We start from the raw sequence: 15,788 nt of genomic DNA, 5'->3' as shown, positions 1-15,788 counted from the left end.
AAAAATATAAGTCTCCCCACCACCGTCGGACAAGACAACCGTAATAAAGTCTAATAACCGTGGGCTATGGTCAAATGGTAAGCGTCATAAAGTTAGCGAAACGGTGTTTTCAAAGTCGTTATTTTGACTTCTACCATAGCTCAAAAAATTGCACCTCGTTTGCGGATAATTGCACCATTCAAAATTTCATTTGCGGAGTTTCCGTTTTCGAGATATAAGCAAATCAAAAGTGGAGATTTCGGCGCAGCGCTAAAAATAAATGTCGATTTTCAGGGTATAAAATGCCGTAAAGTCACTAAATAACCATATCAAAAAATTGCACCTCGTTTGCGGATTATGAATAAACTGGTTTTAATTGAAAATTGAAAATGTTATAAAGGAAAAACGATATTAATGTTGGTTGCCTATACTGTAGGGGCAAAGGAATGCCAGAATAATTTTCACTTTTGGTAAACCTAAACTGTAAGGCTAAAAGTAGTATGTACCATAGTCAAAATAACTCCTCCTGACTTAAGCGTCGTTTAAACACAACGACAAGTCACAGCAACTAGTTGTGATGACAAGTTGAAACGCTGTTTAGACGCTGCGATTCAATGCGATACCACCTTCAACCCAACTCCAACTTTGATAAGTTGTGCGATGCACCGTTTACACACAATGATAAGTTGCAACAACTCGATTGACCTTGATAAGTTGTTTGATTTATCGCTGTGTTTAAACGATCCTTTAAAGGTAATCCCTCCTTTGAAATTTCATTTGCGGATATTCCATTTTTAAGTTATATCAAAATGAAATTTCTCGGGACAGCGCCAAAGTATATATTTCCATTATCGGGATATTTATTAAAAGCTGTAAAAATAACAATAACTATATCATTTAATTTCTTCTGGTTTGAGGATTACGAATAGACCTGGTTTAAACTAAAAATCATAAAGCTTAAAAATTTTCCGAAGAAAAAAATTTTCCATTTTGGTGGTCCTAAACTGTATTTGCAAAAGTATTATCCGGGCCCGGATTACGTACACTCGATACGCATCGTATCCGCCATGTTTTCCCATAAGGCGCTACAGTAAAACATGGCGGATACGATGCGTATCGAGTGTACGTAATCCGGGCCCTGTATTGTAATGTATATCTAAAATGACTGTTTCTGACGTAAGAAAATCCCTCCATTCGAAATTTCATTTGCGGATTTTCCGTTTTCGAGATATAACCAAATAAAAAGTTGAGATTTCGAATAAATTTTCATTTTCTGGGTATAATCACCTAATTGCTCCTCGTTTGCGCATTATAAATAAACTGGCTTTAATTGAAAATAATAAAAATTGAAAATTTTATAAAGAAAAACGATATTAATGTCGGTTGTGGTTGCCTACACTGTAGGGGCAAAGGCAAAGGAATAGTAGTGATGTTGATTATAGTTACTTTCGAGGATTCGTTACAAATCGTTACTTTTGTATAAAGTAATCATTTACAAAATAAAAATGTGTACCATTTTTATTCAGTTACAATGCGAAGGCAAAACAATCTTACTTTTTAATTAGAATACGGAGTGCAATCCAGCTCTCTGAATCGAGATTTTCGATTCTTATAGGAATCTCATCGGAGAGAGCTTAGGCTGGTTCTCCATATCCTAACTGACCAGCACCGAGAGCTTTTCCAACACATTGCAACTGAAACAAATAGGGTAGGTGACTAGCGTCATCTGGCAATTGAAAGATGAAGTTTTTCAATCCTAATAGCAACATTAATAATATTGAAAAACATTAAAAATATTACTAAAAGATTTTTAAATTGAAAACTTATTGGTCCACTTCCCTGGTAACACCTCCAAGGCTTCTACAATATGCAAGCCAAATGGATGCTGCAGTGAAGACAAAGGGAAGGAATTCTACACTATGCAATTCACATCCCCGTCTGCAGCTTGGTAAAGTTCCAACGGAAAATGCACCTAGTTACTCTACGGAGTAATACGACTATAAAGTAAAAATTTATACCATTTTCATTCAGTTGCAATGCGAAGGCAAAACAATCTTACTTTTCAATTAGAATACGGAGTGCAATCCAGCTCTCTGAATTGCGATTTTCGATTCTTATTGGAATCTCATCGGAGAGAGCGTAGGCTTGTTCTCCATATCCTAACTGACCAGCACCGAGAGCTTTTCCCACACATTGCAACTGAAACAAATAGGGTAGGTGACTAGCGTCATCTGGCAATTGAAAGATGAAGTTTTTCAATCCTAATAGCAACATTAATAATATTGAAAATATTAAAAATATTACTAAAAGATTTTTAAATTGAAAAACTTATTGGTACATTTTCCTGGTGACACCTCCATCCATCCATCCATCCAATGGCACTACAGCCCAAATTGAGCTTTGGCCTCCTTCAACAAGCTTCTCCAATCATTTCGATTTACCGCTGTTCTTTTCCATGAACGCGTTCCCAGGAAGTTCCTGGCATCCTCATCGACTTCGTCTTCCCATCTCTTTTTAGGTCTTCCAACAGTTCTTTTTCCCTGCATTCTTGCATTTAGCAATTTTCTGGAGATTCAATTCTCATGCATGCGGACCACGTGCCCTGCCCACCGTAATCTCTGCAGTTTAGTGTATTGTGCTAGAGTTGGTTCGCTATATTGCTCGTATATTTCTCTATTATACCTAATTCGCAAGTTGTTATTTTCACTTATTGGGCCCAGTATCCTACGATATATTATACGGTATACGGTATATAATCCAAAAGAGTTTGCAGATTTTTCCATTTTCAAGCTTAATTGGCACTCAACTTACCTATGTGAAGTTGCGTAAGTTTTATTAATAGAAATAGGTCTGCATCCCGCGTATGAAAAAAAAGTTGATTAATAGCAAGCTGAAAATTTGTTAATAGCTTAAGGGTGTCTAGTCGGACAAACTTTGATATATGGGAACACTGGAACAGGGGTAGTTTTAATTGTGGAACAGGTTAAAAATTTGGAACGGTCAGACCACGAAAACGGCACATTTATTTTGTCCGACAGAATAGACTTAAACTCTCCGAACAGAGATTAAACTCTCATGCAAAAATCAGACTGCTATTTATCACCAAATGGGCGTTTTAATGAGTGGAACATGTAGAATATGTCAAATGACAGGGATTATGACAGGTGATAAATAGCAGTCTGATTTTTGCATGAGAGGTTAATCTCTGTTCGGAGAGTTTAAGTCTATTCTGTCGGACAAAATAAATGTGCCGTTTTGTGGTCTGACCGTTCCAAATTTTTAATCTGTTCCACAATTAAAACTACCCCTGTTCCAGTGTTCCCATATATCAAAGTTTATCCGACTAGACACCCTTAAACTATTAACAAATTTTCAGCTTGCTATTAATCAACTTTTTTTTCATACGCGGGATCCAGACCTAACATCTAATGCATTGGCAGATTTCTGTGTCACCACCCATGTTTCGCAGCCATAACTTACTATGGGCCTGATTATTGTTTTATATACCCGGAGTTTTGCTTTCCGGTGTACGTCTCGCGATTTGAATATGTGGCCCATCGCGAAATAGGCTTTATTTGCCAGCACAAGCCTTCTATTTATTTCCGATTCTTCATTGCTTGCAACCAGATCCATTCCTAGGTACGTGAATCTATTCATATGTTGTATATCGTCAATAAAGTGTTGTTGCGCCGGTCTATTTGATCTGGTTTGTATGAGTAGTTTTGTTTTATTTGTATTTATTGCTAGCCCTACTGCTTCTACACTCTGTTTCAACTCAACGTAGGTTTCTTCCGCTACATTTATTGTTCTGCTCATTATGTTTATATCATCTGCGTATGCTGCTAATTGGGTAGATTTGTTTGTAAGTATGTTATTTCCTCTCACCGTCAACCGTCTAATTACATATTCAAGAACAAGATTAAAAAGCGTTGGAGCCAGTCCGTCGCCTTGTTTCAGTCCTTGCGTTATCGTAAACGCATCAGTGATCTGTCCTTGAATACATACCTGTGCTTCTGTTTCTGTCATTGTCATTTGCACTAGTCGTATTAATTTTGATGGTATGCTAAATTCTTCCAATATATTAGGTAGAATTGTTCTATCTATTGAATCATAGGCTTCTTTAAAATCTACAAAGAGATTGGGTGCGTTCGGACGACCACAGCGGCTGGACAGCTGAGCTAGCAATAGTTGTCAGACGTCACCGCTGGAAGTCAGCCGCTGAGAGATTTACTAAGCTTTCCCTATCACGGCTGGATACAACCACTCAGCTGATTTCTGCTGACAGTCAGCCGCTATGGTCGTCCGAACGCACCCATTGTAAACGTCCATGTCATATTCCCATGTTTTGGCTAGTATTTGTTTAACTGTAAATAGTTGGTCAATGGTAGATCTATTTTGCCTAAACCCTGCTTGATATTCCCCGATGATTTTTTCCGTGAGAGGTTGAAGTCTTCGATTAAGGATGTTTGTGAATATTTTGTATCCCGAACAAAGTAAAGAGATGCCTCTATAATTCTGACACAACAGTTTGTCTCCTTTTTTATGAATAGGGCAGATTATACTTTTCTTCCATTGTTGGGGATTTCTTCTTCTATCCATATCTCTCGTATTAGCTGGTACATCTGTTGTGTCAAATTCCTTCCTCCTTGCTTGAGTAGTTCTGCTGGTATTTTATCTATTCCCGGTGCTTTATGGCTTTTTTGTATGTGGATTGCCGTTTGGACCTCCTCTAGCTTTGGGGGTCTAGTTAATTCATTTTCTTCTCCATCTTCCCCAGTTCTTGTTGTTGTACCTCCTGCCATGTCTGCTGCTGCCTCTGTTGTTGTAATGGTGGTTGTGCCCCTTTGTTTAATACTTCCTTAAAATATGTCATCCAGGTTATCTTAATTTCGTCCATATCGCTAATGATTTCACCCTTTTTATTTTTGCAGAGGCTAGTCTTCGGTTTGTATCCCTGTCTTAAATGTTTGATAAGTTGGTATGAACTAAGTGTTTATCGTTTCCTTAAACTCCCTTTCTATATTTAGTATCCGTTGGTTTTGGTACTTTCTCTTTTTCTGCCTGCACAGTTTATCTGCTCTTCGTCTTTTGTTCTCAAATTCTGTTTTTCTCTCTCTAGTACGTCTGAGTATGTAATTCTTATGTGCTTTATTTCTTTTCTGTATAGCTTGTTTGCATTCTTCATCGAACCATGTTTCTTCTCTCCGTTGTGTCTTTGTTCCTAGGATTTCTTTCGCTGTGTTTAGTATGATACTGCTTATGGTGTTCCATTGATTTTCTATTGTGGAGTCTGCTCTGTTTTCTTCTAGTAATTTTTCATCCACTGTTCTCTCAAATCTTTCTTGTATCTCAGGGACTTTTAGGTTATCTAAGGTTAGTTTTTCTTGTTTTGGATATTTTTCCTTTACCTTTCGACTGATTTTGCATCTAAACCGTGTCTGCACTAGTAGATGGTCTGAGTCACAGCTTGCGCCACGTCTGCTTTTTACATCTAATATACTCGTCGCCATTCTTTTTTCAGTCAGTATATGGTCTATTTGATTTATTGTGTTTCCCTATGTTTCCCTATTACCCCTATGTACTCTTCTTCTTTTCCGATCTTGGCGTTTGTGTCGCCTATCACCATTTTAATGTCGTTTCTTGGTATTGAGTCATAGATTCGTTCTAGATCTTGATAAAAGGCTACCTTAGTGTCTTCTTCCTGTTCATTTGTGGGACAGTGCACATTTATAAGGGTTATGTTAAAGAAATGCGTTTTTATCCTAAGCTTGCAGATTCTTTCATTGATGGCTTGAAAATCTGTTATCAGGTGCTTCATTTTATTATCTACGATAAAGGCTACTCCAAATTCTTTATTTCCTTCATCTTTACCGCTATACAGTATAGTGTGTGTTTTAGTGTCCCGGCTACGTTTTCCCAACCATTTAGTTTCTTGTACTGCAGTGATTCCTATTTTATATCTTTTCAGTTCGTGTAGAAGGATCCTCTGTGCTCCTGGTCTATTTAGCGTTCTGACATTCCATGTTCCCATCATAAATTCCATATTCCGTTGCCAAAGTCGTCGTCTTGATATCCGTCCATTCCGAGGCCTATCTGAAGGTTTCGTAGTAGTACTTTTTTACAAGAATAGGTTACTGGCCTATCGCCCAACCCCCTTTTCGGAGGACCATTTCTCCCTTCCTCGTCAGCCCTTACCCTACTTTCCACTGGGGTTGGTTACCCAATCTCCGGTAAGGTTGCTCAGGTTCTCCAGGGTTCACCCGTCCGGTGACACCTCCAAGGCTTCTACAATTTGCAAGCCAAATGGATGCTGCAGTGAAGACAAAGGGAAGAAATTCTACACTATGCAATTCACATCCCCGTCTGCAGCTTGGTAAAGTTCCAACGGAAAATGCACCTAGTTACTCTACGGAGTAATACGACTATAAAATAAAAATGTATACCATTTTTATTTAGTTGCAATGCGAAGGCAAAACAATCTTACTTTCCTTACTTCATCTTTTAATTGCCAGATGACGCTAGTCACCTACCCTATTTGTTTCAGTTGCAATGTATGGGAAAGCTCTCGGTGCTGGTCAGTTAGGATATGGATAACAAGCCTACGCTCTCTCTGATGATATTCCAATAAGAATCGAAAATCGCGATTCAGAGAGCTGGATTGCACTCCGTATTCTAATTGAAAAGTAAGATTGTTTTGCCTTCGCATTGCAACTGAAAATGGTATACATTTTTATTTAATACGCTCTGAGCTTCGCTGGTGTCGCTCCTAGCGGATTACTAATGCAACTTTTACCGGTAATTTTTAAATTTATTATTTAATTGTTATCGCTTAATTCTTACAACACAAAAAAGTAATTAAATTGTAATCGATTTTTTAAAGATTTTGCTAAACATTTTAACGTTCTATTAATGAAATATTAATTTCTTACTTCGGATACTTTCACAATTATCGTGTAGATGGCGCTCAGATTAATTTATAATTACATATTACAAAATATTAAAAAAACTTAAAATTCAGTATTTAAAACCTAAGTATATTTAAGGTAAAAATATACACCAGAGCTTTGACCAACTAATATTATTTCCTATTAATGTTTTTAATTTCAATGTTTTAAATTAATCACTTTGACATTTATGTCAAATTTCCGGTAAAGGTTTACATACTTGTCACTACTGGCGCTCGCGACTTTTTAATTATCCCCTCTACCTACGAGCTTACAGCGTATAGTCGTATTACTCCGTAGAGTAACTAGGTGCATTTTCCGTTGGAACTTTATACCAAGCTGCAGACGGGGATGTGAATTGCATAGTGTAGAATTCCTTCCCTTTGTCTTCACTGCAGCATCCATTTGGCTTGCAAATTGTAGAAGTCTTGGAGGTGTCACCAGGAAAATGTACCAATAAGTTTTTCAATTTAAAAATCTTTTAGTAATATTTTTAATATTTTCAATATTATTAATGTTGCTATTAGGATTGAAAAACTTCATCTTTCAATTGCCAGAAGTCCCCTACCCTATTTGTTTCAGTTGCAATGTGTGGGAAAAGCTCTCGGTAGCTGGATTGCACTCCGTATTCTAATTGGAAAGTAAGATTGTTTTGCCTTCGCATTGTAACTGAATAAAAATGGTATACATTTTTATTTTGTAATGATTATTTTATACAAAAGTAACGATTTGTAACGAATCCTCGAAAGTAACTATAATCAACATCACTACTATTCCTTTGCTTGTGCCCCTACAGTGTAGGCAACCACAACCGACATTAATATCGTTTTTCTTTATAAAATTTTCAATTTTTATTATTTTCAATTAAAGCCAGTTTATTTATAATCCGCAAACGAGGAGCAATTAGGTGATATGGTCATTTAGCAATTTTACGGCTTTTTATACCCAGAAAATGAAAATTTATTTGAAATCTTTTATTTAGTTATATCTCGAAAACGGAAAATCCGCAAATGAAATTTCGAATGGAGGGATCACCCTCAAATCAGGAGGAATTATTTTAGATATGGTGGATAATACTTTTGCTAATACAGTTTAGGTCCACCAAAATGGAAATATTTTTTCTTCGGAAAATTCTTAATTTTTATGATTTTTAGTTAAAAGTTAAAAATTTTAGTTTAGTAAAAAGGTATACTCATAATCCTCAAACGAGGAGGAATTAAAAGATATGATTATTTAGTGCTTTTATAGCTTTTGATATTTACAAAAAGGAAATAAACACTTTGGTGCGGCGCCGAAAATTTTTATTTTTTATAACTCTAAAACGGAAAATCCGCAAATGAAATTTCGAATGGAGGGATTTTCTTACGTCAGAAGCAATTATTTTAGATATACCTACATTACAATACAGATAATACTTTTGCAAATACAGTTTAGGACCACCAAAATGGAAAATTTCTTTCTTCGGAAAATTTTTAAGCTTTATGATTTTTAGTTTAAACCAGGTCTATTCGTAATCCTCAAACCAGAAGAAATTAAATGATATAGTTATTGTTATTTTTACAGCTTTTGATAAATATCCCGATAATGGAAATATATACTTTGGCGCTGTCCCGAGAAATTTCATTTTGATATAACTTAAAAATGGAATATCCGCAAATGAAATTTCAGAGGAGGGATTACCTTTAAGTCAGGAGGAGTTATTTTGACTATGGTACATACTACTTTCAGCCTTACAGTTTAGGATTACCAAAAGTGAAGATTATTCTGGCATTCCTTTGCCCCTACAGTATAGGCAACCAACATTAATATCGTTTTTCCTTTATAACATTTTCAATTAAAACCAGTTTATTCATAATCCGCAAACGAGGTGCAATTTTTTGATATGGTTATTTAGTGACTTTACGGCATTTTATACCCTGAAAATTGACATTTATTTTTAGCGCTGCGCCGAAATCTCCACTTTTGATTTGCTTATATCTCGAAAACGGAAACTCCGCAAATGAAATTTTGAATGGTGCAATTATCCGCAAACGAGGTGCAATTTTTTGAGTTATGGTAGAAGTCAAAATAACGACTTTGAAAAAACCGTTTCGCTAACTTTATGACGCTCAAATAGCAGGTTGTCGTTTTTGTACTGTGACAGTGACCGTGACCACACAACACTTTTTTCTATGACAGTAACTGTGAACAGTGAACCAACAGTGAACATTGTGAATAGGGCTTTTCATTCACAGTCATTTGTTTCGAGCTTCTGTCATGTGTCACTTAATATTAACATATCTACGCCATACGTTATTGATATATACCAATGATACAAACCAAAGACGTATGACGTAGATATATTAATATTATGTGACACATGACAGAAGCTCGAAACAAAGGACAATCGATGAAAAGCCCTATTGATTGAGATTGTTGTTATGTGTTATGTTTATGTTGTATTGTATGTCGTATGCTGGTATGTTTAGTTTTCACGTTTTACTTCAATTGTTCTGTTCGTGTCTTCCGCTCACTGGTTCTTGTTTAAGTTCAACAATTATTCAACTCAAAACTCAACTAAAATTCGGTGACCATGATGTGTTATGTGTTGTAGTTGTATTGGAAACATCGTCTACAGAAAACATTAGGTATTTATAAGGCTATTCATACATTAACGATGCTTTTTTATAAGCACTTTTACAAATATTTGTCACAATAGAATATCCTAACTACCTATAACAAAAATACTAAATACAAGTGGTTCGTACTTCTTCATCAATCCAATAACTACTATCAGAACGGAATTTTCAATTTATGTTGGGTTGGTGCTATCTTATCCAAACTGCTTCTGATATTATTTAAAAAGTATTCATACAAAACGTCAACATTGGTAGACGAATAATTCCAATCTTTTCCAATTAAATCAATGTTAATTGCTTCAATTTTCTCAGGCGTAATATATCTTGAAGATACCATTTTTAAGTTCTTTTTTGCACAAATATTAATGGACGTACCAATAATGTGGTGATCAGTAAATTTCGGAAAAGTTCGGTCAGTTTCTTGAAGTTTGCAATTTGTGATAATTAGATCTATTAGAGTTCTGGAGTTTGCAGTAATTTGTGTTGGTATTTTAACGATTTGTTTACATCCAGCTGCTTGAATAATATTTAAGAGTTTAGTCCCAACTACAGAAACATTTACATTAAAATCTCCCAACATTACAATGTCATTTGTACACATTTCTTCTAACTCAAATAATTCTTGAGGAAAATCAAAAAATACAGCACTAGATCCATTTGGTGATCTATACACACCACCAATAATTAAATGCTTTTGACCAATCGTTACTTTAAAAAGTGTGCACCAATACTCCATTTGAATTGAAAATTGTTTCAATTCTCGGTAAATAATATGACTACGTACATAACAGATTACCCCTCCAGTGTGTCTGCTAGTGGAATAATTTACAGAACAATTGTAACCTTTTATCTGGTATTCAGCTTCAACAATATCATTAGTTATGTGAGTTTCCGTTACAACTACAAGAACCGGTTGAAAATCTGTTAATAACTGTTTTAACTCACAAAAATGGGTTGTTAGACCTTCTATATTAACACATAAGATTAAACCATTTGGATTTGAATTGTTCTGATGACTTACCGGTAGTTGCTAGATGTATTTCGTTCTGGCTTTTGCTTGGTCACATGCTCGCTTGTAAAACACGCATGTCTTATCGAAGACCGAATGATTAAATTTTATTCCAGGGATTTTTAAAACTTCGTGCGCATACTTACAGTTTGTACACTTTTTTTCATCTTCCTTACACTCACTGCTCTTGTGTGAACCAGCACATTCTGCACACACAATATGGGGCACTGTACAGTGTTCGGCTTTATGGTTAAAGCGCCAACACTTAAAACACCGTAACACGTTAATATGTTCGTACGCACGACAACTTTCCCAACCAATGAAGATCTTTTGTTTATTAATTAAGTGCTTAAACACATCTGCAGAGGTTTCAACAATAACACTATAATAATTTTTATTTTTAGGGACGTATTTTTTAATAATTTTTATCTCGTTGGTCGACATCGTTTCTAAGAAATTTTGTTTTTTAATATTATTTAAAAACACAGTTTCATCAACCAGTTCATTTTGTTTAACCCCCGTAATTAGAATTGTTGGGTTTATCATTTGTGGCGTTTCAATATCATATTTCTCCGATAATTCATTAACGGCGGCATGTTGAAGTTTTTGCAATGATTCTTTATCTTCACATTCATTTAGTAATCTACCTTGGCTTGGTTTAATTTTAGAGACTGCTACAGAAATATCTGCCGGTTTAATTTTTTGTGCCACTTCATTTTTAGTTTCTTTACTGGTTTGATTAATTTTAGGTTTTATTATCAACGATGACTGCCCACTTGATACTACAGCTGAATAGAATGCTTTTTTCTTCTGGTCACTATCAACTTTTACAGCTTCCATCACTCTTTTGGTATCTTCTATTAATGATTCAGTTTTTGTCTCTACACTTTTTATATAACTTATTATTTTAATTCTTTCTTCCAACCTAATGACACAAACATCACAAAACCAGAAAACATTAGGAGAGTCATTAACAGCTTTAATTACTGCGTCCTTAACTGTAACACAATGATAATGATACAAATTTTCGCAGAGTTTACATTTAATTCGTTTTGTATTAACGATAAAATTGTCATTACAATGAGTACATGTACTCGCCATGACGACTAACGACCAACTGACCGATCAGAAATGTTCGGATTTTTTTCTTTACTAAAAAAATGGAAAACACTTGGTCCAACGGTGGGAAATTGCATTCTGCACAGCACCTATTTTTTATATCTCTGTAATATTATTCTTCTACAATCACTTGATAAAGAAGACTTTTTCGCTTGTCAATGGCAACGAAAAGTTGACGTTTACTGAGTACCGTCACTTTATCGCTCTAGCACGTTAAAGTTTAAAATACATGCGTCGTCCGTAGCAACCATACCATCATACAATACAAACAAATTCAACATTCATACTTATTAACGCGCGTCGTTTGTAGCAACCATACATCTATACAATACAAATAAATTGAATATTCAAACTCATAAAGTTAATGATTTAAAAATAGTTTCATTTTATTAAGTGATTGTGAAAAAATGTATGTATTACAGGCAAAAAGTGACATTATTGCTTTCAAGTAATTACTGCTCTCCGCTAAGCGTCGTGTGGTAACTCTTACTCTCAAGCAATAATGTATCACTTTTCGCTCTTAATACATAAATAACTATTTCTAGGTCTAAAGTATGTTAAAACAGGTGTATACCTATGTATTTTAAGCTGGCAGAGTTATTGGGGGCTATGCTGTATCCTTTACGTAAAGTGATTACGTACATGTGTAAAGTTCAGAATTACGTACATCAGATTACAGTCGTCAAAACATAAGTGTATAAAGTGGTATGATGTATCAAAAAAATTACGTATCATGTTATTTAGGGTTCTGTCATGTCCTGACTGTCAGTTAATTCATGTTAACCCAACTTTTTGCTTGTTTTTAAGTTTAATGTTTATATTTTGAAAAGATGAATTTTGTAAATCGGTTATTTATGTACTTAAATGCTGTGGCAGAAAGACATAATTTAAATCTAGAGTGACTTCAGTTACGAGATGGATTACGAGACAACCAGTAATCCGTATTTATGAGATATTTCAGTGCCAAAAACTATTACTGTGATATAAAATTAAATAAAACATTGTAATTACTACTAGATTAATAATCTTATATTTTTTATGTTTATTTATTTATTTATTTATTTATTTACGGGTTTCCCCAATTAAAAAAAAAAATATACATATATAAACAATAAGTAAAAGTAAAAGTAGAATTAGTAAAGTCCAGTAAAACAGTAAAAAACTAAAAATAAAATTAAATGAAAGTGTGACAGCATAAAACTGTAGTAAGTACATTACAATAAAACTAAATTTAACATACACACAATCCACGTTATGCAGTGACAATACATAATAATATAATATAAACTGACATTAATCAACTAACTACAGACAATAAAAAATTAACACATTACATAATACAAAAGCATTATCCATGGCAAAAATTAACAAATCCACTGAAAATATAATATTAAATATTAAACATAAGTGCTGACCGGAAAAATTGATTTTAGTCGGTTTTTAAATACTCGACTGGAAGAAGAGAATAAATCGATGTCCAAATCATTCAGGCGACTTAAAGTTCTATCTATTGGTGAGTTAAGACCATAGTTTGTTGAATGATGAGGTACATGGAACAAGTTATTATTTCTCAGATTATGGTTTGGAATATTAAAGTTTATTAATTTTAATAAATCAGGACAATTGATTTCACTATTTAATAGTTTATAAATAAAAGCTAGATCATTTATAATTCTACGGTCTTTTAAGGAGTGCAAATTGAGATCACTACGGATGATGGTATAGTTGTGGTTTAGTTCAGTAACATTATATCCCAATCTGTATGCTGCAAATCTTAAAAACTTATTTTGAACTCTCTCGAGACAAACAACATGAACATTATAAAAGTCTGTAGAGTGTTTAGTGATAATGTTTAAAATTTAATGGACTAAGCTCATGTTGTAAGTTTTTATGCTTCTTTAATACAATGCTTTTTTGTCTTAATTTCATTGTATTTACTGAGAAAAGAATTATAAATTTATTTTAGACTTGATGAAACAAATAAATTTTGCGAAAGCTTGATAGTAATACATTCACTGACACAACTGCATATGAAGTCACTCCTTAAGAAGATGTGACTACATGTGAAGTGTGTCCGTTAATGTGTCTACAGAGTTTTTTTTTATTCTGCCCCTTAACTTAATGACTGCAACATCAAAATACAGATAACAGACACTAAGAATTCAGCTTTTTCACCCATTTAGTGAAGATGTTTTGTTTACAAATCAACATTATCAGTTTATCTACATTTCTGTATGCTATACCGCTATATTTACTAGAGGTGTATGCTAGCTTGGGAAAAGACCACTACAGAAGCAATGCAACCAATTTGTGACAATAATGTTAGAAGATCCTAACGATTCCAGAGCAACAACTAACACATCCAAGGAGGAAGCTACAGCTACCCGAGGAAAGGAATGCGGAATGTTTCAAACAATCAATAGAGTTTTTCAAACAAGGAAAGGTTAACGCAGACCTATTCTAACTTGGCTATACTGTACTGATGATAGCTAATGAGTCAGAGACATGTGTCTGTCTTCACATAGTATATCTTAAACATACTGTATTTTTTCCATCCTTGTTGCGAGACGTGCTGATATATACTTCCTACTTGATTTTACTGTCAACTTGCACTGACCATGAGGAAGTGGTTCAAGCACTTCAAAAAATAAAGGAATCGGAGGATATTCCTGGGGAAATGTGGAAGCCATTAGGAGAGGCAGGAATAAGTTGGCTAATACGTTTATTTAATAGAATTATGGAAGTTGGACAAATGCTAAACGAATGGAGAAGCAGTATATTTGTACCCGTTTATAAAAACAAAAAAAAATACAATAATGAACAAACTACAGAGTCATAAAACTACTTAGACACTTCACGAAAATATGGGAGAGGCACAGTAAGTACTCAGTTCTTATTTATACTCATTAGTTTTGGATCAGTAAACAAGGGAACTGCATAGACCTGGATAATGCGTACCAAAAAAAAGTTGATTAATAGCTAGCTGAAAATTATTTGTTAACAGATTAACAGTGTCTAGACAGACAAACTTTGATGCATGGGAACAGGGGAAGTATTAATTGTGGAATAAGTTAAAAATTTGGAACATCAGACTTTGAAAACGTTCCATGTATTTTGTCGGACAGAACTTCCAATTGATTTATTTCCATTTCATTACTCTCATGCAAAAATCAGACTGGTGTTTATCACCAACTGGGCATTTTAATGAGTGGAACAAGAAGAACATGTCAAATGACAGGAATCATGTTGGTTAGTAATATCAGTCTGATTTTTGCATGAGAGTTTAATGAAAGGGTAACAAATCAATTGGATGTTCTGTCTGACAAAATACACGGGAGTTTTAGTAATCTACGTTCCAAATTTTTAAACTGTTCCACAATTAAAACTTCCAGTGTTTGCGTACATCAAAGTTTGTTAAGCTATAGGGCTTTTCATTCACAGTCATTTGTTTCGAGCTTCTGTCATATGCCGTATAATCCGTGTATAGGGCTTTTCATCGATTGTCATTTGTTTCGAGCTTCTGTCATGTGTCATATTATATTAATATATCTACGTCTTTGTATCATTGGTATATGCCAATAACGTATGACATAGATATATTAATATTATGTGACACATGACAGAAGCTCGAAACAAATGACTGAATGAAAAGCCCTATATTAATATTATATAACATATGACAGGAACTCGAAACAAATGACAATTGATGAAAAGCCCTATTAGCAAATTTTCAGCTTGCTATTAATCAACTTTTTTTTGGTACGTGGGATCCAGGCCTAGCAGGGTAAGGGTGCACTCACTAAGGAGACCAAAGGATGGTATCCTTGCCTAGAACAGAGTATTCTACTACTCTTCATTTTCGTGAACGATCTCATCGCATTTAACATAATGCATCGGGCGATCCATGATATGGTACGAGGGATACCAGGGAGCGAGGGTCGGCGCCTCGTTGTGAGCACAACTTTACATTCCCTGGTACTTACTGTATCCTAATGATGTAGTGTTAGTAGGAAATAGTCAAAGCTACTTAGAACAAAAATAAAAATTTATTTTATGATATAATATATTGAAGTACTAAACAACTATAAAATCACTTAAAAATTAAACACTAAACCAAAC

At 34.5% G+C, this 15,788-nt stretch overlaps 2 protein-coding genes across 10 annotated transcripts in view; both read left to right on the top strand.

Annotated features, from left to right (window-relative positions):
- The window catches only part of LOC114326563 (zinc finger protein 260-like), a 346,266-nt gene that overhangs the window by 123,281 nt on the left and 207,197 nt on the right, over nucleotides 1–15,788 (top strand). Inside the window, exon 1 of one of the 9 annotated variants that reach the window (XM_050662207.1) lies at nucleotides 9,549–9,767. The exons of the other annotated variants lie outside the window; for them this stretch is intronic. The gene's annotated coding sequence lies outside the window, so the exon portion shown is untranslated. Of the gene's footprint in view, nucleotides 1–9,548; nucleotides 9,768–15,788 lie in introns of those variants that run through there. 9 annotated transcript variants of the gene reach the window in all.
- LOC126892616 (gastrula zinc finger protein XlCGF8.2DB-like) overlaps nucleotides 9,122–15,788 on the top strand; it is a 379,454-nt gene continuing 372,787 nt past the window's right edge. The window contains exon 1 of the mRNA XM_050662196.1: nucleotides 9,122–9,550. The gene's annotated coding sequence lies outside the window, so the exon portion shown is untranslated. The remainder of the gene's footprint in view (nucleotides 9,551–15,788) is intronic.

The sequence above is a fragment of the Diabrotica virgifera genome, chromosome 9 (assembly GCF_917563875.1).
Source record: "Diabrotica virgifera virgifera chromosome 9, PGI_DIABVI_V3a".
In the NCBI taxonomy this organism is placed as follows: domain Eukaryota; kingdom Metazoa; phylum Arthropoda; class Insecta; order Coleoptera; family Chrysomelidae; genus Diabrotica; species Diabrotica virgifera.
Note: the sequence above shows the minus strand (reverse complement) of the source record. Positions and strands in the feature narration are given on the sequence as shown.